General features: G+C 44.7%; 1 protein-coding gene across 1 annotated transcript in view; it reads left to right on the top strand.

Annotated features, from left to right (window-relative positions):
• The first annotated feature begins 576 nt into the window (after positions 1-576).
• The window catches only part of LOC137635682 (zinc finger protein 665-like), a 73,092-nt gene continuing 46,735 nt past the window's right edge, over positions 577-26,933 (top strand). The window contains exons 1-2 of the mRNA XM_068368135.1: positions 577-684; positions 1,254-1,300. The gene's annotated coding sequence lies outside the window, so the exon portion shown is untranslated. The remainder of the gene's footprint in view (positions 685-1,253; positions 1,301-26,933) is intronic.

The raw sequence follows: 26,933 nt of genomic DNA on the forward strand, positions 1-26,933 counted from the left end.
CGTTTATTTAACCTATGCTCTTCAATAATACGTCTGGAATAATCAACAAGTTCAAAACCCTTCAAAGGATTGATTGATTGAAAGTTTTCTGGCATCCTGACATCTAAGGTCATTGATGCCCACCACTCAAAGGAAACTATCCCAAATTTATCAAGAACATCGATTTTAAATTCTTTTAAATCAACAAATGACAAGAATAAGATGACGATGAGATTTCATATCCAAATTTTCCTTGGATTATTAAATTGGTGATATCGCTTGTTTGAAGTCATCATAGTTATGCTTAGGATCCTGACTCAGAAAGCTGGTTCCTTGTTATGCTTTAACTGTTTTTATAATGTTTGTGAACTCATTTGAGCACAGAACGAGAAAGAGAGATATGTTTCTTATAGAACTAGTAATTTTTTCTAGTCTTAAATTATTCATTACGAAAATATATTATATATATTTGGATAAAAAAAATAATAGAATTTTGACTAAATTAATTAGATATTTTCAATCTCTAAATATATGAATAAAATATGAAAGAGATGAAGGAAACAAATATATAGTAAGACCGAACGCCTCCAAATGTTTGTTGACAAAATGGTTGTCTTGTTATTGAGCCGATCGACGAGCTTACGATAAAAAGATCCTCAACCCAACGTTTTCACTGAAGTTCACTTTACGAAGTTTTTAGTTATTGTAAGTATATGTTACGATAGTAATAGGAATTTCTAGGAGTTTGTAGAGGCGATAAATTTAAGTAAGTCCTGACTGTGACTTTCAGCCCACAACCCTTCCCCTTCGGTACTCAGGTACTCTCTTCCATCAACGAACACTTTTGTTACTTGAGATTATAAGTAAGCGCGTCCTCTGAAAATATAAAGTTTCTTAGAAACCATGGTTTACTTTATGGCTCATCCTATTACTAACTATAGCCTACTCAGAACACTGACCAAAATTGCTGTGGCCTAACTTAATTGAGCAATGAACCCCTCCCCTTAACTTTACACGCTAATTTTAGGTTCCATTATTTAGGGAATAATAAGTAAAAGTTTTTTTCCGGGGTGTATGTATGATAGTGGCCACCTGTATGCATGATGACGGCTGACTAAGAATACGGCAGTGTAAGGGGGTCACAGGGCGTTAGCCCCCCTGTTAGGTAGGTAGGTAAGGAAACGGCTTGTAGTTTAGTCTAGTTGGTGTCCATATTTTATGCTAGCTGGAGGAACTGGCTGCTGAAATACAAAGGCTTCTTTTTTTCTTTACAGAACAACAAAGCCTTTCTTGAAAGAGTTGCATGGAGGACAGTCAATTGGTAAGTACAAGAATGCAAAAATAACAAAGCCTAAATGGTCATATTAACATAGGTTAAAACCATCTATGTATATACTAAAACTGATGACATCAAATAACAAGGTGATATAGGTACAAATTGTTTAGGGGTTGGAGGTCATCTTATGTTAACAGATACCAGTATCTATTTGATAGAGCAAAAAGTGTCTTAGCTAGCTTGTGTCCCCCAATCTACAAACCTTCCAGATTCAGATTATCTAATCATAAATAGTATCCATTAGAATATTTAGATGCTTCAAAGAGAAATTAGATTTCCGTGCTTCTCTTTAATCTGGATAATAACATCCTTAATTTGAATGGCGAGTCATGAGGACAACTTTAAATTTTGATTACAGTACTTGAATCATAAACTGGTAAATATTTACAACGGTTGTGTCGGCAGAAGGAGATTGACTTCTCACCTTTGCATAAAATGTTGTGCAGCAAATACTGTTCATCTAGAAAATAAATGAATACTTAGGTAGTTTAGTATATATTTACCCATGCACCACTCAAAGTTACTATGATGTTTGCTGATTAAGAAGTTATTATGGATCAGGTTAGGTAAGGTTAGGGTTTCAGTCCAATTATAGTAGTTTTGTAGCCTTGCCATGAGTTTGACAGTAGTCATTTCATATCTGAGAATTTGGTCATTTCGTAACTGTATTTTGGTCGTTTTGTAACTTTGTGATTTGTTTATTGTTTTATTTTTTGTTGCCTGTAAACTGCATTGATATACTGTTAGTTTATATGTGTTTCTCTGTTTCTTCAGCGGGATGCAAATATTTCCTCTATATATTGTAATTGTGTAATGTACATAGAGCTTATGTCACTTATAAGAATATAAGAATCAAGTAGTTAGTCTAGAATATGTGTATGTATGCCAACTGTATCACATATTTCTTGATCATTTTCTTAGCTTTTTTCATGTCTAAATTGGTCAGGTCAAGACTAATTGTACTTATGGATTACGTTAGAAGAGAAAACATTTTATCATATCTTTATTGCAAACATACATGCATACATTCATACATACTTATAGGTAGAAATAAGATCTTAATTTAACAAAAGTAAATTGAAAAGCCCACTTACTGTCACTGTACCACTTGTTGCATGAGTTCATCTTTCACATTGATCACACATAAGATGGCCTGGTGTTTGAGGCCTACAATTTTGTTACACAACACAAACATCCAGGATTTTTATTGTTACACAGTACAGTATATCAATTCTAATACATTTGAAATGGAAAATCCTAAAAAGGTTTTTTTTTTTAAATAATAAGTGTTGTTAATTATTGCATTGTGCCTTAACCACAGTACAATCTTCCAAAATATATTTAGTAATTTAATTATTATTATTATTACTAGCTAAGCTATAACCCTAGTTGGAAAAGCATGATGCTATAAGCCCGGGGGCTCCAACAGGGAAAATAGCCCTGTGAGGAAAGGAAACAAGGAAAAGTAAAATACTTCAAGAACAGTAACAACATTAAAATAAATATTTCCTTTATAAACTATAAAAACTTTAATAAAACAAGAGGAAGAGAAATAAGATAGAATAGTGTGCCCGAGTGTACCCTCAAGCAAGAGAGCTCTAACCCAAGACAGTGGAAGGCCATGGTACAGAGGCTATGGCACTACCCAAGACTAGAGAACAATGGTTTGATTTTGGAGTGTCCTTCTATATGAGCTGCTCACCATAGCTAAAGAGTCTCTTCTACCCTCACCAAGAATTAAGTGGCCACTAAAAGTTACATCGCAGTAGGTAACCCCTTGGGTGAAGAAGAATTGTATGGTTATCTCAGTGTTGTCAGATGTATGAGGACAGAGGAGAATCTGTTAAGAATAGACCAGACTATTTGGTGTATGTGTAGGAAAAGGAAATATGAACCCTAACCAGAGAAAAGGATCCAATGTAGTACTGTCTGGCCAGTCAAAGGACCCCATAACTCTAGTGGTAGTATCTCAACGGGTTGCTGGTGCCATGGCCAACCTACTACCTATAGAATGTTGATAATTGCTCTTCGAGGTCTCTTAATTATTATTAGTCAGCTCTTTATTGATAATAAACTTGCTCTGTTGTTTGTAATAACTTGCAAACACAAACTTTTCTTAATAATTAACTAATTAAAGTCCTTATTATTGACAAAACTGGTCAGCTACTGTAAGTTGATTTTGTCAATAGTTTTTTTTTTTTTTTTTATGAAATAGCTCATCATAATCTCGCCGTATCATAACCGTATATGTTTGGTCACTTTGTAAACGATAAGAACTAGCGGACGAGTTATTTTGTAACAATAATGACTGACAACAGTGCAGTTTACCTCACTACTACCAATATTACCACCAAAAACAAAGAACAATAGAACAAACCAATAAAAAAATCACATATTTTTGTAGGTTATGAAACAACCAAAAAAGGGTTACAAAATTACTAGATCTCCCACAGTCCCCCATAAGTAATGGTTCTGTATACTGTACTAGGTTAGGTGGTGAAAGTTGAAGTAGTTCCCACACGAGTGCAAACCATTGTCCTTTAATCCTTTTACCCCCAAAGGACGTACTGGTACGTTTCACATAAGCCATCCCTTTACCCCCATGGACGTACCGGTACGTCCTCGCAAAAAAATGCTATGAAAATTATTTTTTTCATATTTTTGATAATTTTTTGAAAAAAATTCAGGCAATTTCCAAGAGAATGAGACCAACCTGACCTCTCTATGACAAAAATTAAGGCTGTTAGAGCAATTTAAAGAATATATACTGCAAAATGTGCTGGGAAAAAAATAACCCCTTGGGGGTTAAGGGCTGGAAATTTCCAAATAGCCTGGGGGTTAAAGGGTTAATAGGAGTATGACTTCAGTGAAGCTGGAACGGTCACTAAGAATTTGACAAAGTAATTACTGCATAACTACTGTACAGGGATGTGGCATATAAGAGCCGCTCACCTGCCAGTCATTAAGATTGCCACTTTTGACTTTGTGCATACTATAACTGTCTCTCAAATTTGGCTTTGTTCCTGCACATAATGCAAACCATCAACCATTTAAGATACTACCAATAAAGAGTTATTGGATCTTATGACTGGCCAGATAGTACTACGTTGGATCCCTCTCTCTGGTTATGGTTCATTATTTCTTTGCCTACACACACAGAATAGTCAGGCCTAGTCCTTCCATATTCTCCTCTGTCCTCATACACCTGACAACACGTGAGATTACTAAACAGAACTTCTTAACTCAATGGTTAACTACTGAAATATATTTTTTCAGTGGCTATTTTCCTCTTGGTAAGGGTAAGAGACTCTTTAGCTATGGTAAGCAGCTCTTTTAAAAGGACACTCCAAAATCAAACCATTGTTCTCTAGTCTTGGGTAGTGCCATAGCCTCTGTACCATGGCCTTCCACTGTCTTGGATTAGAGTTCTCTTTCGTGAGGGTACACTCAGGCACACTATTCTATTTCTATTTTCTTCCTCATGTTTTTTGAAGTTTTTATAGTTTATACAGTACTGTATATGGAAGATCTAATTTAATGTTAATATTCTTAAAATATTTTTTGTTCCTGCATAATTACAAACCTTTCACTATTTATATTGGGTATATTGTTTTTGGAAAAGCTGAACTAACCATGATAATTTTAGTGAGGGATAACTACCACATCCACTAGTTAGCGGGTGGGATTGGGGATAATCAGTTATCCCGCTCACTCACACACCTAGGTTGAGTAACCACTTTGCTTTCTTGGGTCGGTAGAGACGGTTATACTGCCTGCGCTCTCCCGATTTATACTGGTTTTGTTTATATGCTTTTTCTTTTTCATTTCAGGTTGTGTGCGCGACTTAGTCCCATGCGTACTTGTCTAGGTTCCGAAGGCCGCTCTTAGGGTACCTTCATGTCCGGCATTGATACAGATCCCCACCTGCTGTGTCCGACCTGTCGGGGCCACCGATAGTCGAGGGACAACACCTGTATAGAGTGTAGGGAGTGGTCTGCCTCCCAGTGGGAGAGGTTCGGGCGACAGAAGAAGAAGTCCAAGCATGATTCTTCGCCTTCGGGGTCTTCCTTCTTCCTCGAAGTCGAAGAAGCACTGGTCTAATTTTACTTTTACTCCCCAATCTCTTCCCGAAGCTGCTCCTCCGCCGGTTCTTTCCAAAGAACCACTGAGTAGCAACGCAGTCCTGGTTAACCCAGGTCAACCTTGCAGTGTGGGGGACGGTGTCACCTTCCCTAGTGAGTCGGCCCCGCCCCTTGCCGCAGGGGGCACCTTGGTTATGTTCAGGTTTCTTTTTGGCCATCACTGGGTGTTGGTGGCCTCCCCTCGAAGGAGGTTCTTTTTAACCTACTTCAAAGGGAGCGGAGAGTAGGCATTCTTCTCCTTCCTCTGCAGAGGTTCATCGTCTTTCTGAGGGTGCATTAACACCACAGTAGTTGCTTACCTAAACAAGCAAGGCGGTACCTTTTCGCAGCTGCTGTGCCATCTAGCAGTAGAGATTCTCAGATAGGCAGAAGACAACTCAGTGTCCCTATTGGGTCGTTTCATTCCGGGTAAGCGGAATGTGCTATCAGACAATCTGAGCAGAGTGACTCAGATAGTGGGAGCCGAGTTGTCTTTGAATTATCTAGTAGCCAACAAAGTCCTGACTTTGTGGGGTTCCTCGACTGTGGATCTGTTCGCACCGGCCCTGAACTTCAGGCTCCCATTGTATTGCTCTCCAGTCCCGGACCCCCAGGCTCTTTGGCAAGATGTATTCCAACATCAATGGGAGAATATGGACGTGTACTGTACGTACACGTTCCCCCTATTTTGTCTGATGAGAAATGTCCTCAACCAAGTACGAGTAGGTAAGAACTTACTAATGACGCTTAAAGCTCTGCTGTGGCATCATGCAGAATGGTTTCCGGACCTTTTGCAAATCCTTACGGAAACTCCGAGGGAATTCTCTCTACAACCTGATCTACTCAAACAACCAACATCTTCCATAGAGCCGTAGCTTTTCTTCAGCCTCACGCTTGGAGACTGTCCAGCACCTCCTCTCACAGAGAGGCTGTTTGCTACGAATTACAGAAAGAATGGCTGGACACCTTAGAAGCTCAGCAGTGTCAGTCTACCAAGGTAAGTTGGTAGTGTTTTGTGGAAGGGATATCTCTCCCCTCGATGCCACTTTTCTAACCATAGCGGAGTTTCAGGTACACCTTTGAGAAGAAATGATTTTCTCAGTTTTGGTTGTGAAAGGCTACCACTCAGCCTTGAGTCTTGGCTTTAAACTGAAAGAAGTAGATATTTCCTCCTCGTTGGAAATTTCCTTACTCATTCGGAGTTATGAGTTATGAGATTACTTGTCCTCAGTCGGAACTTAGACCTCCTCCTTGGAATGTGGTTCGGGTCCATCAGTCCCTGAAGGGCTCACCTTACGAATCATTACGCTAGGCAATAGATCGCCACCTCACGTGGAAGACGGTGTTCTTACTCGCCTTGTCTTCAGCCAAAAGAGTGAGCGAACTCCACAGTCTATCATCTGACATCTCCAACTAAAGGAGATGGGGAGAAGTAATTCTCAACTACGTCCCTGAGTTTATTGCTAAGACTCAAAATACGGGTGTGCTGGATCTTAGATTTGCCCCATTTAGGATAGAGAGACTTCGTTCTGTAACCGAAGATCCAGACCAACTGTTACTTTGTCCGCTAAGGAGTCCAAGGCATTACCTTAAGAGAACAGCAGTAGCTCGACCCCATGTACAAGCACTGTTTGTACGCACCGGAAAGGTCAAGAGGAGGTCACAAGGAATTCCATATCCTCTTGGATACGGAAGACGATTGAGTTCGCCCTCAATCCAGATCCTCCCCCTTCCAAACGACCCAGAGCTCATGGTGTCAGGGGCATTGCAACATCCCTGTCGTTCAAAAAGAACTACTCTTTACTCCGTGGCACAGGTACTGCAAGGAGGTGTGTGGAAACGTCAAACAATGTTCACCGCCCACTACTTGCAAGACGTAACCTGCAAAAACCTAGACACGTTTTCCATAGGTCTTGTGGTGGTTGCACAACAAATGGTCTAAACCCCTCAAGCTCCTTGTTGGATAAGTAGCAGAGGGTTGAGGGCTAAAGTTCCCTGGGTTAATCTGGGATGAATGAGTAGAATGATTGGGTCCTTCTTCCTTTCACCCTATCCCCCCTATGGAGAAAAACAGCACCATGGTCCTTCAGCACAAGCTGTCCTCACCTCTCTGTAGGTAAGATTCATTTTTCTTGTGTACAGTATCCTAAGTATAGAAATAATACTTTGTTCCTCCCCCAATACCTCGGGTATTGTATTTGAGTTCCTACGTTAGAGACCAGCCGTGTTGCTGAACACAAACTTTTGCAGGCCGCTAAGAGCGCTTGCCCCTATTACAGCATAGCATAAGAATCTTCTTCTTCAACCAAAGTAAGGAGATCCCTGGGTCAAATACCAAAGCCAGTTGGTAAAGGACTTCCTCCCTCCTAAGAGTGAGTCTACCCAATATAGGTAGTGGAAGGTTTGTATTTGTGCAGGAACAAATGAAAAATTTGTAATAATTTGTATTTTTCCTAACATACAAACATTCCACTATTTATACACATTGTCCCGCCACCCTGTCCCCCAAGAAGTCTTTGCCAGTAAGAAAAGTGGTGACTCAACCCAGGTGTATGAGTGAGAGGGGGTAGCTGACTACCCCCACCCGCTAAATAGTGGGTGCGGTAGTTATCCCTCACTAAAATTATCATGGCTAGTTCAGCTGCGCAAAAAAAAAAAAAAAACAATATACCCAATGTAAATAGTGGAATGTTTGTATGTTAGGAAAAATACAAAATATTAAAAATTTGCCATATTTTGATTGTTTATTACTTGCAGTTTATTTATTTTCTTGTTTCCTTTCCTCACTGGGCTTTTTTCCCCGTTGGAGCCCTTGGGCTTATAGCATCTTGCTTTTTCAACTAGGGTTATAGCTTAGCTTGTAATGATAATATTAATTAGTGGGAGCATGACATTGGCAAAGTTGACACAGCTTACCTTGCAAGCAGAGCAACTTACACTTAGACTTGGGCCATCTGTGAGTACAACTGTACAAGGCTCCCTTAATTGGCTGTTCTGATTTTGTTCTTTTATTTTAGTTTGTACATTAAAGATCTTGCAGTCTTTTTGGAGGGATATTAAAATTGATTTGTTCCCATATTAACAAACCTTCCATTATTCATGTGGATTATCTTATGGCAAAGCTGGAAGGTAGCCATTAGACTAAAAGTGCGAGGTGGCAATCCTGCCTAACCACTTGAGTGGGAAGACCGGGGGTGGCTGGGGAGGTTACCCAACTGCCTATATATACTCTCACAGCTGTGAGCTGTGTCACTATTTTCTTTTGGCTTGTAGAGAGCGGATGTCTCCTCTCTCTTCTACAAAGGCTGTCATTGGACAATTTAATTTGTTTGCTTTCCCTTTTCAGGTGTACTTGTGCTTCTTCTGATCGCCCTTATGCAAACATGTCCTGGGCGTGAGGTTGCTGCTTGTGGTACCTTCATGTCATTGATGGATATTGACCCGCACTCTTTGTGTCCTTTGTGTAGAGGGTTTCGCTACGAGCATGGTTCACCCCATGAAGAGTTTAGGAAGTGGCCTGCCTCCCAATGGAAAAAGTTTGGACAGCATAGAAAGAAGAAGGCTAAGCACGATCTTTCTCCCTTAGGGGCGAGGAAAGCGCGTTCTTCTTCTTCTTGCACCCCAAACCTCTTTCTAAACCTTCATCTCGCTTGTGTTCCTCCGAGGGTCGATTGAGCAGGAGCGTAGACCGGATAACTGCTTGGCATCCCCTGGGTACTGGGGGGTTAGTTGTTTCCCCTAGTGGAGCAACTTCACCTCCAGCCACCAAGGAGCCATTTTCCCTTGCAGATGTGTTGCAGGCGTGGCCATCCCTAGGGGTTTCTGCACCCACTACAAAGGAAGAGCTTCTCCATCCCCTTCACCATGGGGCTAGGAAGGATCCTACTCAAGAGCCCTCAACATCTAATGCTTTAGAGGTATGCAAGGTATATCTGTTGCCCTCTTCTGGACCTACCACGCACGAACAAGGCGATCGCTCGCGTTTACCCCTCCAACGGCCTCCTGCTTAGGACGGTCCTGATCGCCATCCTGGGACATCGTCGTCTCTTAACCCCCAGTACTCTGTTTTTCCCCACAGGAATACTTGGGCTGCAGGAGATGATCTTCATGAGACCAGCTCTTCTTCCACCGATGGCACACGAGGACAAGATTCTCCATCTTCTCGTCCTTCTGGACACTCTTCTCCTGAGCGTCGTTCTCGACAATCTGAAGATCGTAGAGATCATAGGTCATCGTAATCTAAACACACTTTTATTTCATAACTGGAATACAAACCACGCTATTTAATAGGGGTATTATTTTCGGCGTAGCTGAAATGACGAGCCATTAATTTTTAACGAGGGTATACTACCCACACCGCTAGTTAGCGGGGGTAGGAGAATGTAGCTTGCTACCCCCTCCCTCTCACACACCCGTGCTTGAGCTCACTTAACTCTCGGCTTGGATGGTGGTCGGACGTGTCCGCTCTCATCCTCGCCGTCTTATTGGCAGCCATTTAATTGCTTTTGTTCTTTCTTTTTTTAGTTTCTGTGTATGTGAAGTGGGCCTCTGCGACCATGCGCACCTGCCCTGGTTTTCCCAACCGTCCCTGTGGAACGTTCATATCGGCGGTCGAGACTGATCCTCACGCCCTTTGTCCTTCTTGTAGGGGCCAACGGTGTTATAGTGTCAACAAGTGTAGTGAGTGTAGGGAGTGGTCTGCCTCCCAGTGAGAGAGGTTTTCGCAATGCCGGAAGAAGTCCAAACGGGATATTTCTCCTTCGAAGGTTGCTTCGAAAGGAGGAAAACCCAAGGTCTCTTCTTCCGTTGCCCAAACCTCCTCCGAAGCTCCCATTCAGTCGGTCTCTTTCGAGAGACCGTCGGGTGTTAGCGTAGACAGATTTATTGTTAACCAGCCTCGGGTCTCGAGAGATGACGTTGCTTCTCCTAGCGAAGCAGCTCCACCTCTTCCCCAGGGGGAGGACATGTCACTAACCTCTCTGTTTCAGCTTTGGTCCTCCTTGGGGCTTACGGGTTTGCCCTCCAAGGAGGTTTTGCTTAACTACATCCAATTGGGTGCTGCTGTCAAGCAATCGTCGTCACCATCAGAGGTTGATCCTGTGTCTCTTGTCGACGTTGTGGTGTCAGAGGTATCCAATGCGGTTTCACCCATCTCCTCTTCCACTCCAGACTCTACGGTAGCTGACGTCTTAGTTTCGCCCGTTCCTGATCAACCTACGAGGGGGAAACTAAGTCCATCGTCAGTCTCTTTTGCTAGTCTTTCTTCCCCTCGGGGGAGTTTACTTACAGAGACTCCATTTTGGAAGACTGTTGAAGGTCAGCTTGCTGATCCAACGGCCCCCGGAGGGCGCATCCGTCGGAAGGCTCACCTTCCTCTTCGCCATAGAGGCCTTCCTTCACCTGCGGTAAGGAGGCGCCTCTTTGGTTCAACGTCTTCTATGCAGTCCCCCGCAGAGGATCCTCTAGACTGATCATCAGTCAGTGCACATGCATTGGTCCTGGACCTCTCTGCAGATCGTTCGCGATCTCCTTCGGTGGAAGGTCGTCCTTTTAAAGGACACGTCGACCTTCCACCCAACAGACCTGCCGACCTGCCGTCGCCATTCCTGCTGTCGCCGTTCCTGTATGGGCCTAATAAGGCTCCAACAGAATGTGCTATTGAGCACCAACAGTCTACGCGCTACGCGCCCACGAAACCTGACAAGCGCTCATCAGTAGCTCGTCAGGCCCCATCACTACAGCGTGCTGATTTTCCTTCTTACCCTAACACAGGGTATCATCAAGAGCGTACGCGCCAACATGCGCAGACGCTCCAACAAGAGCATAGCTCCACCACGTGCCATGCGCGCCCTCATGCGCACATGTGCCAATGATCTGCGCACCAGGGATCGCCTGCACGCCCTGCGCACACTGCGCCTACGCGCCAGCGCCCACCTGCCCGCCAGTGCTCACCTGCGTGCCAACGTTCTCCTGCGCGCAAATTACCTGCGCGCCAGCGCTCTCCTACATCTCCTGCACGTGTGCATACGAGCCCTACAATATACTCTCCTGCGCACCATCCTACGCGCCAGGTAAAACCTGCGCGCCAACTTTCTCCTGATAGCAGGCCTACAGACAAGTCCGCCATGCTGCCTTCATCCGCGCACCATCCCTTACCAACGTGCCAGCGCTTACCTGCGCGCCAGCCTTCTGCGCGCATCTACAAGGATATGCACGCTGGCCAACCCTCTCCTAGGGATGCGCGCCAACATTCTCCCGCGTGCCCAGCATGAATATATTGCGCGCCCGCGCGATAGGGGATGTTCTCCTGCGCGGCACGCCCTACGGCTGTTACAGATGCGCGCGAACACTTTCCCGCGCGCCTGTGCGCACCTCGTGATTCTCCTGAGCGCCCGCGCTCGCGAGAATATTCTCCCGCACGCGAGCCCCGATATTCTCCCGCACGCGAGCCCCGATATTCTCCCTCGCGCGAGCGTCAATATCCTCCCACGCGGGAGCCTACGCATCACTAGGAACGACGTCCGGCAAGGTCGCCATCGCCTCATTCCCCTCCCCGCAAGCGCATACCACCGCGCATTGTGGGAGAAGGGAAACTTCCAGAGGGGTTCAGGATCCCAAAGCTACCACAGGCGAACCCACCTATTCCAGTGACTCCTCCCATGGATCCTTCAGTCCCTTTCCCTTCAAGGGGTATGTCTGACAGTGCGTCTGTCAGCCAACAGCCCTGGTTCGGTGCCCTGATCAGAGCCGTAACTCAGGCTTTCAAGCCTGTCCTCTCTGAATTGGGACACGGAACCATGGCTTCCTCTACCCCACTGAAGAGAAAAAGAGGAGTTCTAGACGCGATCACTTCCCCGAGGGCGAAGCTGACTCCACGCAGACCTTCGAGGCAAATTCCTTCTATTCCTCGGACTGCCTCTCCTTCCCTTTCAGATAAAGATTTCCCGTCTCCAAGGGAATCACGGAAGGAGAGACTTTCCCCCATCGCACCAATGGAGGAAACCTCTCTTCGTGTTGAGAGTTCCACACAGTCAGGGATTGGAAGGAAAATGCCACCCTCTTAAATGTTGGAGTCTTACATCCTCCCAGGAAGGAATCCTAAGATTCCAAACCATTGCCTAAGTCCTCCACTAGGGCTAGGATGGAGCCAGCTAGCCACTCAGGGAATGTCTGCAATTCTCCCCAAGAAGAGCCCTCGGGGATAGAAGGAGACTTCGCTGCAAGTCCTACAACAGGAGGAGACCAGTAAGAGTCAAAACATGCATTTTGGAAAGTTCTGACTCTAATGAGGGCTCTCAACGGGTTTTCCGACCCAGAGATCCCTCCTTGAGAGGGCAAAGACACGGTCTTAGACGGCGTCTTTGGTTCTCAAAAGCCCTCTAAGACCATTGCAGCCCTGCCCTGGTCTCAAGGGGTAAAGAGTACCAGGGACAAGATCTCCCAGTAGCTCTCTGAGATGTCCTCCTCCAACCGTTCCGGTACCACCAACAAGCACCTCGCGTACAGCAGAGGAGGTACTTCTAGATCCTAGAGGAGCCTTGTCTAGCTTTTCCACTTCACCACTCTCTGGAAGAGCTAACCAGGATAATCCCTCTTGAGAGACTTTCCAACCGGGAGGTCTCGTTCTCGGCAGCCGAGATCCTCAATCAGGAGAAGGTTGTGAAGTGTGCTATGCAAGCTACTTCGTGGCTCGATATCTGGTTGGAGACCTTAGGTAACCTGATACGTTCTGAGGATTTCTCCAAGGAACGTACCAGGAAAGCTATGGAAACCTTCCTTCTCTCAGGTACTCGCATGATAGAGTTTCTGGCCCACCAAGTCTTGAACTTGTGGGGAAATACCATCCTGAAATGTCAGGATGTAGTAGCTGAGAGATTCCATCAGAAGGTCCCTAGCGCCGAGATCAATAGGCTCAGGCATTCCTTCATAGAGGGGTCTGTTCTTTTCGAGCCTAAGGATGTGGAACATGCCGCTGAGAGGTGGAGGAAGTTGCATCAAGACTCCCTCCTTCATAGGTCTTTAACATCCAAGCCCTATAAGCCTCCAGCACCACAGCAGTCCCGTCCAGCCAAGACCACTACGATGACAACAGCAGCGAAGACGATGGTGTCTAAGCCCTTTCTTGTCAAAGAAAGGAAAGTCAAAAAGTCCTCCAGGGGAGGCAAAAATCCTAGAGGGAGCAGCCGAGGCCGCAAACGCTAGGATAGGCAGTCCCCCTGCATTTCCACCAGTAGGGGGACCCCTACAAAGTTGCTCAAACAGGTGGAAGCAACTCGGGGCCGATTCCTGGACAATCTCCGTGATCAATCTAGGATATCACGTCCCGTTCATAACATCTCTACCTCCCCTGAAGACGAATCCAGTGTCATTGAACTCCCTTGCCATGGGATTGGCAAGGGGGCAAACCCTTCGGGCAGAAGTCCAGACACTGTTGAAGAAGGGCGCTCTCAAAGAGGTCCTTGACAGATCCCCAGGCTTCTTCAGTCGACTCTTTCTTGTAAAGAAGGCGTTTGGAGGCTGGAAACCAGTCATCGACCTCTCAGCTCTGAACAAGTTTGTCAAACAAACTCCGTTCAGCATGGAGACGGCAGACATGGTCAGACTAGCAGTAAGACCGCATGACTTCATGTGCACACTAGACCTAAAGGACGCGTACTTCCAGATCCCAGTCCATCCGTCTTCAAGGAAGTACTTAAGATTCAGCCTGGACAACAGAAAATACCAGTTCAAAGTGTTGTGCTTCGGTCTTTCCACAGCACCACAAGTCTTCACCAGAGTGTTCACCCTAGTATCATCTTGGGCACACAGGATTGGCATCCATCTCCTCCGTTATCTGGACGACTGGTTAAGCCTAGCAAACTCGGTGTCAACCCTTCTACAACACCGAGACAAACTTCTGAGACTTTGCCAAGATCTGGGGATCATGGTAAATCTCAAGAAGTCTTCTCTGCTTCCCACTCAAAGACTGGTATACTTAGGCATGATTATAGACACCACTCTCCACAAAGCCTTCCCATCAGACGACAGGATAGCAAGGCTGAGGAAGGTCACAAGACCTTTTCTCAGATGAGAAGAACTTACAGCCCAATCGTGGTTATGTCTCCTCGGTCATCTTTCATCGCTGGCCCGTCTAGTTCTCAATGGTCGCCTCAGGATGAGATCCCTCCAGTGGTGACTCAAGTCGGGGTGGAATCAAGCTTAGGATTCCCCAGACACCCAGATCCCCATGGGACCTGCGGAACTGACGGACCTCCAGGGGTGGGTGACAGACGAGAACCTACGAAAGGGAGTGGATCCTCCCCCCAGATTTGATGCTGTTTTCAGACGCTTCAAAAAAAAAAAGGGTTGGGGGGCCCATGTACTGCACCACACGACCTCAGGCCTCTGGTCAGAGTCAGAAAAGTACCTCCACATAAATTTCCTAGAGATGAAGGCTGTCTTTCTAGCCCTTCAACAGTTCCAACAGTACCTGGCAAATCACTCTGTGATTGTAGTGGCCTACATCAACAAACAAGGAGGTACTTTTTCGCAGCAACTATCCCATCTAGCAATAGAGATACTGAGATGGGCCAAAATCCACTCGATACCACTATCGGCACGCTTCATTCCGGGCAAGAGGAATGTGCTCGCCGACAACCTGAGCAGAGCATCTCAGATTGTGAGTACCGAGTGGTCTTTGGATCATCTAGTAGCCAACAAAGTCCTAACTTTGTGGGGTTCTCCGACTGTGGACCTCTTTGCAACGGCCCTGAACTTCAGGCTCCTGTTGTACTGTTCCCCAGTCCCAAACCCCAAGGCTCTCTGTCAGGATGCTTTCCAACAACGGTGGGACAACATTGACGTTTACGCCTTTTCCCTGTTCTGTCTGATGAGGAGGGTACTCAACAAGGCCAGAACATCGGTCAATCTTTGAATGACCCTCATAGCTCCACTATGACATCATGCAGAATGGTTCCAGGACGTTCTGCAACTCCTAATGGAGCCACCCAGAGAACTCCCTCCACAACACAATCTACTCAAACAACCATACGCCAACATCTTCCACAAAGCCTTAGCTTCATTACGACTTCACGCCTGGAGACTATCCAGCATCTCCTCTCTGAGAGAGGATTTTCGCAATAAGTTGCGATCAGGATGTCTGGACACCTGCGAACGTCATCAGCAGGAGTCTACCAGGCAAAGTGGAAAGTCTTCTGTGGTTGGTGTTGTGGAAGGGGTATCTCTCCACTCGATACCACTATTCCAGCAATAGCGGAGTTCCTCATGTACTTGCGTGGAGAAATGCGCCTATCAGTCTCGGCAGTGAAAGGCTATCGCTCAGCCTTAAGCCTCCCCCATGGAACGTGGTTCAAGTTCTCAGGTCTCTTAACCCTTTTACCCCCAAAGGACGTACTGGTACGTTTCACAAAAGCCATCCCTTTACCCCCATGGACGTACCGGTATGTCCTTGCAAAAAAATGCTATAAAAATTAGTTTTTCATATTTTTTGATAATTTTTTGAGAAAATTCAGGCATTTTCTAAGAGAATGAGACCTACCTGACCTCTCTATGACAAAAATTAAGGCTGTTAGAGCAATTTAAAGAAAATATACTGCAAAATGTGATGGGAAAAAAATAACCCCCTGGGGGTTAAAGGTTGGAAATTTCCAAATACCCTGGGGGTAAAAGGGTTAAGAGACCTCTCTATGAACCATTACGCCAGGCATCAGATCGCCACCTAACTTGGAAGACGGTGTTCCTGCTAGCTTTGACCTCAGCCAAGTAAGTCAGTGAACTTCATGGTCTCTCATATGATGACATCGCCGATTCAAGGGGATGGGGGGAGGTAAGTTCAGTTTTTTTCCTGAGTTTATTGCTAAGACTCAGAACCCGGGAGTAGCGGTGGAAGCTATCTCCATAATTTGTTTGGGGTATCGCATCCTGTTCATAACATTTCTTCCTACCCTGACCAGGAATCCAATGTCAATAGACTCCTTTGTGATGGGATAAGCAAAGGGGCCAACCCTCCGGGCAGAAGTCCAAACACTGTTGAAGAAGGGCGTTCTCCAGGAAGTCCTCGACGAGTCTCCAGGCTTCTTCAGTCGACTCTTTCTTGTGTAAAAGGTGTCTGGAGGCTGGAGACCAGTCATCAACCTCTCAGCTCTAGACAAGTTTGTGAAACAAACTCCATTCAGCATAGAGACGTCAAACACAGTCAGACTAACAGTAATACCATAGGACTTCGTATGCACACTGGACCTAAAGGATGCGTACTTGTTCATCCTTGCCAAGATTCTTGGACATGATGTGTCCTACTATGCCAGTGGCAGTTTTAGATTCATTTCAGAAGCAGGTCTTCTGAAAACTATGTAACTTTTATAATGACATTAAACTTGTATGGTTTTAATTGAATATTTTTTTATTATATATGCTGTAAACTAAATGATATCGGCGTCAATGACCTTAGATGTCAGGATGCCTAAAAACTTTAAATCAATCAATCAATCCCTCTGTCTGCAAAGAAATACTGAAGATTCAGCCTAGACAACAGGAAATAACCAGTCAAAGATGCTGTGCTTCAGTCTTTCCACAGCACCTGAAGTCTTCACTAGAGAGTTTGCCCTAGTGTTATCTGGGGCTCACAGGATTGGCATTCCTCTCTTTCGTTATATGGACAACTGGCAAGTCCTAACAGACTCTGTGTCAACCCTTCTTCAACACTGAGACAAACTTCTGAGATTTTGCCAAGACCTGGGATCATGGTAAACATGGAGAAGTCCTCCCTGCTTCCTACACAGAGACTGGTATACCAAGGCATGATGATAGACACCAATCTCCACTAAGCCTTCCCATCAAACGACAGAATATCGAGGCTGAGAAAGGTCGCAAGACCCTTTTTGGGCTCAGCCATGTCGTCCTGATGGAAGGTTCCTTTAGGCCTCTTTCTAAGGGATATTTGGCTACAGTGATACTCCCAGAGAATTGACCGCAGGTCTCCAGAATTCTAACTCCTGGCGCGAGTATCCTTAAGATAACTCTTAAGGATATCGCATAATATCAGGGGACGTATTTCTTGATACGACACATGGCAATCTTCACCCCGAATAGAGTTTTCGCTCTGAGGGGGAAGAGTGGCGAAATTGAAGGGGAGCCGTCAAGGTTACCCGGTGGATCCCCTTCCCGTACTACTATGGCGAACTATTCCTTTTGTAGTAGCGAATTAAGCACGGTGTATCTCCCAACTGCTCTCGGTTTTGTTACTATTTCAAGGATTGTTACCATGCAATCTCCAGCATCTTCATCCTCTGGAAAGTTGAGTATTTAATCTTTCCTGTTTATAATTTTTGGCTCCCTTCTCACAGTTAAATTAGCATAATTTAGATGTGTTTAATGGAGCAGAGCCATCACCGGAGGCGGCCATTTTGGACCGCTGTCGTATGCCATAAATACTTTTTTTGGGCTCAGCCATGTCTTCCTGATGGAAGGTTCCTTTAGGCAGCTTTCTAAGGAATATTTAGCTACAGTGATACTCCCATAGAATTGACCATAGGTCTCCAGAATTCTAACTCCTGGCACGAGTATCCTTAAAAAATTTCTTAAGGATATCGCATAATATCAGGGGCCGTATTTCTTGATACGACACATGGCAATCTTCACCCCAAATAGAGTTTTTGCTCTGAGGGGGAAGAGTGACGAAAATGAAGGGGAGCCGTCATCAAGGTTACCCGGTGGATCCCCTTCCTGTACTACTACAGGGCCACGCATGGCAACTCATTCCTTGTTGCAATTAAGCATGGATGGCTACAGATAGAATTGTTTCGGGTGGGGATTTGTTACTTATGTATGGCCCTTTTCTTAGAAAAGGAGGGCGGGTCCATCAGGACGACGTGGCTATCTCACCCAAAAAAGGGATTTTGACGAAGGAAAAATCTATTTCTGGGCGAGAGACCTGTGCCGCCCAGTGAAATGCTCCTAAAGCACCATTTCTAAGGAATATAACTGCTAAAATATTACCAGAGAAAAAATGCATAGGAATGCTAGGTTGAACTAGCTCGCTCACCTATTGGTGTCGGTATAATCTAGGGTGTAATATAATATGACCAGAGGTCTCGTACCATTTAGATATCTCCTCTTCAAAATCCCTCAATAGTGAGGTGCGGATCAACCTCCCCTGCCGCGCAGACTAGTACTACTAACTCTACCCACGCTTGCCCAGCACTCCCTATAGCACCCCTAAGTTTGGGGTCTGATCAGGGGGGGGACAACTAGGGTGGGTTCACTGGGCGGCACAGGTCTCGCCCAGAAATAGATTTTTCCTTCGTCAAAATCCCTTTTCTGGGCTCAACCTGTGCCGGCCAGTGAAATAGTACCAGAGAAACGAACCCAAACTTCAGTAAATATAAGGGAACGAATTAAAATCAACATAACATAACAGTAGTTTAATCAAGAGTTGTAGTAGTAGACGATAGTCTTTTATAACATCAAAAACTGACAGGGTATAATATCCCAGGAAGGGATGACAAAATGTAAAAATCAAACTTGAAATCAAAATTGGATCTGAGGTCAGAATGTCTTAGATAAAACCATATAAAACTGGACATAAAAGAAATACAGTTCGCAGGACAAAATGTAAATATGACAATTAATAATAGAGATAAACAATATCTAAGACATGGGGACACCCATGGGTGTGACATAACAAACTGAACTCAGGTAGGAACTGTAAGTGAGGCAGGTAAGAGGAAGAAGATGGCAAGACATAGTACATCCAGGAATTAATTAGGAATTAATTTGTTCGGGGGATACCACGCTCCCTGCGGCTACGGTAGCGAGCTGAAGGGCCTCTAGATGTTTAAGATAGTGCCGCCGGAACACTGACGGGGATTTCCATCCGGTATATTTAGTAAGATCTGCAAAGTTCATGTGATGGAAAAAATTTATTCAGGTTGCTACCGCCCGTATGTCATGGACGTGAGGGAAAGACTCGGGATTAGCCTGTTTGATAAAATACAAAATCTGTTGTCTGATCCCTTTTAAAGTTATAGTCCCTCCCTGTTCTCTGACGAACAAGGGTCCTGAGGTCTTATAGGAAGTCCTCGATAGAAAGGACTTTAGAGTGGTAACAGGACACAGGGAAGGATCCTGAGGGAGCGGGATAATTTTCCAGGAGGACCACCTGTTCTGAGGGTCTTCATTTTTGGCCAAGAAGACTGTCTGGGGAGAGGAGAACTTCTCCTGATGGAAGGAACTCGATGTGGCCTGGATCTCTTGACAAGGCCGCTAATTCCGAAATTCTAGCGCCGGATGCTAAACTCATAAGGAATAGAGTTTTTCTGAGTAGAGGTATATATTCACATGAGTCGTTGATGGTTTCTGACGCCAGTTTGAGGACATCATTGAGAAACCAGGAAACCGAGTTAGGACGAATGGATGGTTTCAGTCTGGCACAAGCTCTTGGAATTGAAGCTAGCAATGAGTCTGTTAGATCTATATTAAACCCGACCAGAAAAATTTTCTTCAAGGCAGACTTAATGGTAGTAATAGTGTTAGCTGCCAAACCTGACTCAAACAAAGTTCTAAGAAAGGTAACCGTAAGGTTTAATGTCATAAAGACAACATTAGAATCCTTCAAAAACTTTGCTAGTTTTTTGACCGCTGAGTCATATTGATGAAGAGTGGAGTCTCTCTTACCTGATTCTAAGAATAAAGTATTCTAGGGATCTATGTTAGCCCCTTTGTGGGCCGCAAACTTTATGAAGTCCATAAAGTTAGGGCGTTCCGAATGTTTGAGGAAGCGAACACAGTGCGCGTTTGTACTATTTGGGTCAAAGTCGGGTTGGGAATCTGGCGAGGGCGGAGACTCAGCTCCAATAAAAGAGGAAACCAATTGCTCTTGGGCCAATTGGGGGCCGCCAGGGCTACTTGACCTTTGAAGGTTCGAAGTTTGTCCAGCACCTTCATCAATAGGTTCACCGGTGGGAAAAGATAAATCCTTTCCCAGGTGTTCCAGTTCAGAGACATGGCATCTGTGGCATAAGCCCGAGGGTCCAGGTTGGGGGCCACATAACATTTCAGTTTGTGGTTGGACTCCGTCGCGAAGAGATCTACCTGGAGGTCCAGTACCTGGGAGAGGATCCACTGAAACAATTTTCGGTCTAGTGACCATTCTGATTCCAACGGGGTCGTCCTTGAGAGTGCGTCTGCCACAACGTTCCGAACTCCAGCCAGATGGGCAGCTGATAGGTGCCATTGGTTCGAGGCTGCTAGGGAAAAGAGTGCTACCATCACATGGTTGATGGTGCCTGACTTGGAGCCCCCTCTGTTTAGGCAACGAACTATAACTTCGTTGTCGAGAACTAGTCTCAGGTGTTGCTTCTTGGCCGGGGAAAGACGTTTTAGAGTTAGTAAGACCGCCATTGGCTTCTAGGACGTTTATTTGGAACTGTTGGAACATTGTGGATCAAAAGCCTGAACCTTCCTGTGTTGGGAATAACCTCCCCAACCTGATAGGGAGGCATCCGCGTGGATGACTATCTTTGGAGGAGGGTACCGTAGCGGGACCGATTTCGACAGGCTCTTGGTGGTTGTCCATGGGAGAAGCCTCTTCCGAAGAATGGGAGGAAGACGGGTCTTCTTGTCTCGAAATTTGTTGTTCGCTCTGGAGCGCCAAACCCGGTTTATGTCCTTCAGTTTCGCTTTCAGAAGAATGTCTGTCACTGAAGTGAATTGTAGGGATCCTAGGATCTTTTCTTGGTTCCTTCTGGATGTTATCTTTTCCCCGAGAAAGCGTTTGGTATTCTTCGCAATCTCTATTCTCTTGGACCTGGGAAGACATAGGGTGTGAGAGCGTAGGTCCCATTGTAATCCCAGCCACTGAAACTTGGTCTTCGGTGTTAGGCGGGACTTTTTGAAATTTATTTTGGATCCCAGAGACTGAAGATACTGGATCACTTTGTTTGTCGCTTTGAGACAATCCTCGACGTTGTCTGACCAGATTAGCCAATCGTCCAGATACGCGACGACTTGGACCCCTTGGGTTCGAAGTTCTTGAATGACTGATTCTGCCAGTTTCGTGAAGATTCTGGGCGCGATGTTGAGCCCGAAAGGCAACACTTTGAACGTGTAAGCCTTGTTGCCTAGTCTGAATCCTAGGAATGGGCGGAAATGTCTCGCTATTGGAACGGGATGGTAAGCATCGGTAAGATCGATGGAGGTGTTGACGGCCCCACGGGGAAGTAAGGTCCGTACCTGCGAGACGGTAAGCATGTGAAACTTGTCGCATTGAATGAACAAGTTTAGCCGGGAAAGATCGAGGATGACTCTCCGGCTGTCTGAGTCTTTTTTCGGGACGCTGAATAAGCGACCTTGAAACTTCAGATGTTTTGTTTCTTTCATCGCGTTCTTGCGCAATAGATCCTGGGTAAACAGGGTCAGATCCGGTGGCGGGAGTTGATGGAATTTGTTCGGTGGAGGAGGCCCTTCTATCCAACTCCACCCCAGGCCCTTGGAAATTATGCTGAAGGCCCAAGGACTGAACCTCCAGAGACCCCTGAACGCATAAAGCCTCCCTCCTACCTGAAGAATCTCAGTAGGTGGAGGGTTTTCTGCCACGGTCTCCACGTGATCCCTTTCCACGGGAGAAATATCTCCCCTTGCCTCTGTTCTGAAAGGAGCCTCGTGAACCAAGGCCCCTGCCTCGCTGGTATCCTTGAGAGGAACCCCGGGACTCATAGGCAGGGTTATAAGCCGGTGAGGTGAACGAACTCGAAGCCACTTGGCTTTTAGGGACGAGAACATATTCCTCTTGTGGCTGAGGGTTGGATGGTCTGAGCAACCGGGACCGGCTGGACTACCTGGAGAGGCTGGCGGAACTGGGCAGAGTTATAAGGACGTAGCCTTTTCCTGCCCCTGAATTGAACGTTCGACTGTTCGAACATCCGTTTGGGAGTGAGACCCCAACGGACTTTGAGGCTCTGGTTCACCCTGGCAGCTTCGCTTAACACCGAGTTGACCATGTCCTCTGGGAACAGGTCCGGGCCCCAAGCGGAGGCTTTAATGAGTTTATTCGGCTCATGGCGGATAGTAGCCTCTGATAGAACATGTCTACGGCAACGTCTTCTGGCTACCAAGAAGTCATAGCAATCCGATAACAAGGATTGTAAGGTGGCCTTTGTCATGACCTTAAAAGCGTGTTCCCCATCATAGTTGAGGGAAAACATCTCCGCCATCGTCGAGACGTTTAGGCTCCTGCTAAACCTAGACCGGGACTTGAACTCGAGTCGAATTAAGGTTTCAGGAAGTCTTGGAAGTCGTTCGCTAAATCGCGTCGACGCACAATCAGCAGATAACTTACCAGAGGTAAATGTTGACTGAATGTTAAGCCAACATTCGTTATCTGATGGGAGCAGAAGAGATGTAGGGTCTGTCTCCCGAAGCTGGGGCAAAGGTTTGTCTTCGGCCACTGCCTGAAGAGCTAAGTCCACCATCTTGGTGACGCCAGGAGTAGGGGTCTGCTCGTCCACAAGAAACATAGTGTATGTGCTCTTGTGGGGAGTCAGCATGGTGTTCGTGCAACCCCACTCGTTCAGGGTTCTAACCCAAACAGACTGAGCCTGTTCTTTTGGGAAGGTAACGGTCTCCTTAGGGATCTTATCTAGCCGTGGTCCCTAAGTCTTAACTGGTTTGGTTGTAGCGGGATGTCAACAAAACACAACCCCCACACCCTTGATCACTCTTACTTCCAAAATATCCCACAACACAAACTTTCCCCTTACTTTACTTCAAACTAGACTCTTGGACAGAAGGAAAATGAAAACAAAACATAGCCTTAAAACTATATTAACGCAACCAAAAACAGAACACAAATCATTAAACTTGACACAAAAACAGACAAAAATAGCACTTTTATATTTATATATATAGCTGTGTGTGTGGGTACACAGAACTCACCAATAATCGAAAAAAAATAATATCCTTTACATAAACCCAACACCGTCAGTCCACATACAGTACCGAAAAACACTTACCCACACACAGTACCGAAAAACACTTACCCACACACAGTACCGAAAGACACTTACCCACACACTAAATAAATCACTTAATATTAAACCCAATTGTATACCACAACCCAGAAATAAATCAATATTTGTTTATGTGTGGAACTCTTTATCCACACTAGGGCCGACAATCCTTTTCGGCCAAAGCCACAACTCCCTGGCAGACGTAACACTGGCACAAGCTGCTATAACTGCCTCACTTAATTTGGCAGTCTATATCGTCATCATCATCCTCATCAATAAGCAATCGAAATCGTAATTGTAATAAACAGGCCAGGTCGTCAACAGTTGATCAATCCACTAGAGCATTCTAAACACAAGTTCCTTAAGTAAGCCAGGTCATCAATAGTCAAATTCAAATAAATCTTCTCCCCAAAGGAGGAATCGCGGCTCAGAACATAAAAACACTAAACAGCCGGCTTCCGAAGAACAAAAAAATGCAGAACCGACTCCTTCTATCGTTCGAGATCCCATGCTTTCGCCCAAGACATTCATCACCACCCTATCCTAGCTAAAAAGGTAAACAAACAACCTCAAATATACCAACAATCTTTCCAACTTCAAACAATCATTCGCTAATTACCCTTTTTCTTCAGCGCGCACCGCGGACACACAAAACACGCACACACAAACGCACATACACACACATTCTCTCGCGCACGCGCGATCTAACAAAACTAAAGCACATGAAACTCTCTCTCTCTCACTCTCTCTCTCTCTCTCTCTCTCTCTCTCTCTCTCTCTCTCTCTCTCTCTGACAAAACTAAAGCCAATACTGTAAACACTTTCTCTCTCTCTCTCTCTCTCTCTCTCTCTCTCTCTCTCTCTCTCTCTCTCTCTCTCTCTCTCTCTCTCTCTCTCTCACTCTTGATTTGGCAAACAAAAAAAATAAATTAAAATAAAATTAATCCTCCACATTCCTCCCCCCTTACTTTGCCAAATCCTCACACAACACTTACCTATTTTCTCATTACCCAGTCGCAATCAGGAACAGGGCCTCGGCTTCGAGTAACTGGGCCTTCATATACCTGCACTCTCTCATTCACTTCTTCCATGTCGTTTTCATTCAACGTACTATTACGATTCCCGTCTATGCTCTGCTCGTCTAAGATATCATTCACTATTTCATCTACCTCAGTTTCATCTGGCCCGAAAATCCCACTAATTTCTGTCAACAATTCATCCATTACATCTAAACCATTTTCTACTCTAACAAAAGAATCATTCATACTGCTTATCATTCTCCTATCTTTCATTCTCGTGTCCGTCATACGTTCTCTTGCCTCATCTAACGAAAAACCACACACACTATAAGTATCATTCATACTCATCCAAGTTTCATCTGTATTAATACATTTATCTTCCATACTCACCTGTACATTTACACCCTTGTCCTGCTTATTCTGATTCCCGCCTACAACTACAAAATTTTCCCGTCTTTTACCCCCAGTAAAATTCTCAGACTTCTTTTTCTTTCCATACTCTACTAACACCAATTGCTTATCTTCTAAACCTAATGCCTCACACATACTCGGTTCATACTTGTTCGTTTTCAGCCATTTATTCATACCATTCTCCTGAATATATCTTGGTACCTCCTTCCATTTTCGCAACTGATTGTGGTGTGCCCTAACCTTTTCCACACTACCATCCACACTTACCTTACCTAAAACATAACTCAACCCACTAGAACCAACATCTAACACCTCATATGGACCTTCAAACTTATCACGTACCTTATTGACATTCATTCTTCCTTTTTCAATTACTTCTTTTAACACTTTCTCTCCCACTTTGTAGCTTTCAAACCTCTCATTTGCTTTCTTCCAAACATCTCTATCATTCTCGGACACACTCAATCTCGGTCTTACTATCTTTTCAAAATTCAACACAAACTTACACGGAGACATACCAGTACTCTTGTGCACCGTCGCATTATACGCCCACAACGCACGCCCAACATATAAATCCCAATCATTATCACATGTACTCATCATCCGCAAAATTTCTGTTAAGGTTCTTACAGTCCTTTCAGCCAAACCATTCGCACTTGGCATATACGGAGTCGAATACACATGTTCAATGCCCCATTCTCTCAACATCTGCTCAAACTCCCATCCAACAAACTCCGGACCATTGTCACTTAACATTTTCGCAGGCTTACACACACTCATCGGCAACATCACTTGACTTACCATTCTCGCTACAGTCTCACTTCTTTTATTCTTGATGGGCACTGCATACGCAAACTTGCTCATATGATCGACCATGACAATCATTCCCACATGTCTCCTCGCAGTCACAGGCAACGAAACACAATCAATCACAAACATCTCAAATGGCTCTTTCATACGTAATCTCAGAACAGGCGGACTTGCATGCATGCTCTGATACTTCCCCTTCTGACAATCCTCACAAGTGGTCGCTACATCCCTACAAATTTGACTCAACCCAGGCGTAAACAACCTCTCTCGCATGCACTCCCACAATTTATTCTTCCCCATATGCCCATACCTGTCATGCACTACCATACACATACTTACAGCTGCATGCATTGGAAATACAGGAACATATATATCTTCATCCATTCCCCTATGCAAAAAATACACAATATTCTTACAAACAATAAATCTTTTAACAACTTTCTTATACGCTTCCAAATCACACGGCCATTTTTCCACCCTAATACCATTTAAAATACATTCACGTAACCTATTTATCTCTAAACATTCACCTTGCATTTCTTCCACCTCTTCTTTGCTCAACAAATCATCTTCACTTTTTGCAATATCAATCATGCCAACAAAATTCGCCATGAATACACTATTATCCTCAATTACTATTACCTTACAGCCATTCTTAGAAAGCAAACCCTTACCAACATCAACTGACACATGGTGCAACCTCAAAAAATCTATTCCCATCAAAAAACAACTAGGCATTTCATTCTCTCCCATTACAATAAAATTATGTTCAACTTCCATACTCCCTAGTTTCACCTTCAACCTTACTTCTTCCCAAACAAGTAAACTTCCCTGACCTATTCCATGAATTCTCACACTCGTACACTGTCTTTTCACTTCCCAATTGTACCTCTCAATTTCCCTGATAACCGACTCATTTACTAATGACACTTGAGCACCCGTATCAATTAAACTACAATATTCATTCTCATTTATATTCACATATGTCATCATCCTTCCTTTTACACCATGCATACATACATTTACTCTCCTTTCAATTCTGTCGCTCACTTCACCAATATGTTCATCATCATATTCACTGTCCTCTATACAGTCATATCTTAGGTTAAGGTCACTTGCACCATAATCCTTCTCACTCAACAATTTGCAACATTCCTCATTACATTGCATCCTCAAGATATATTCCCTATCATTCTCCTTACATGCCCTATATTCCATCGGTCTATTCCATCCAAAATACAAATACACAGTTACA

Source organism: Palaemon carinicauda, unplaced genomic scaffold, assembly GCF_036898095.1.
Source record: "Palaemon carinicauda isolate YSFRI2023 unplaced genomic scaffold, ASM3689809v2 scaffold16, whole genome shotgun sequence".
NCBI classification, from domain to species: Eukaryota; Metazoa; Arthropoda; class Malacostraca; order Decapoda; family Palaemonidae; genus Palaemon; species Palaemon carinicauda.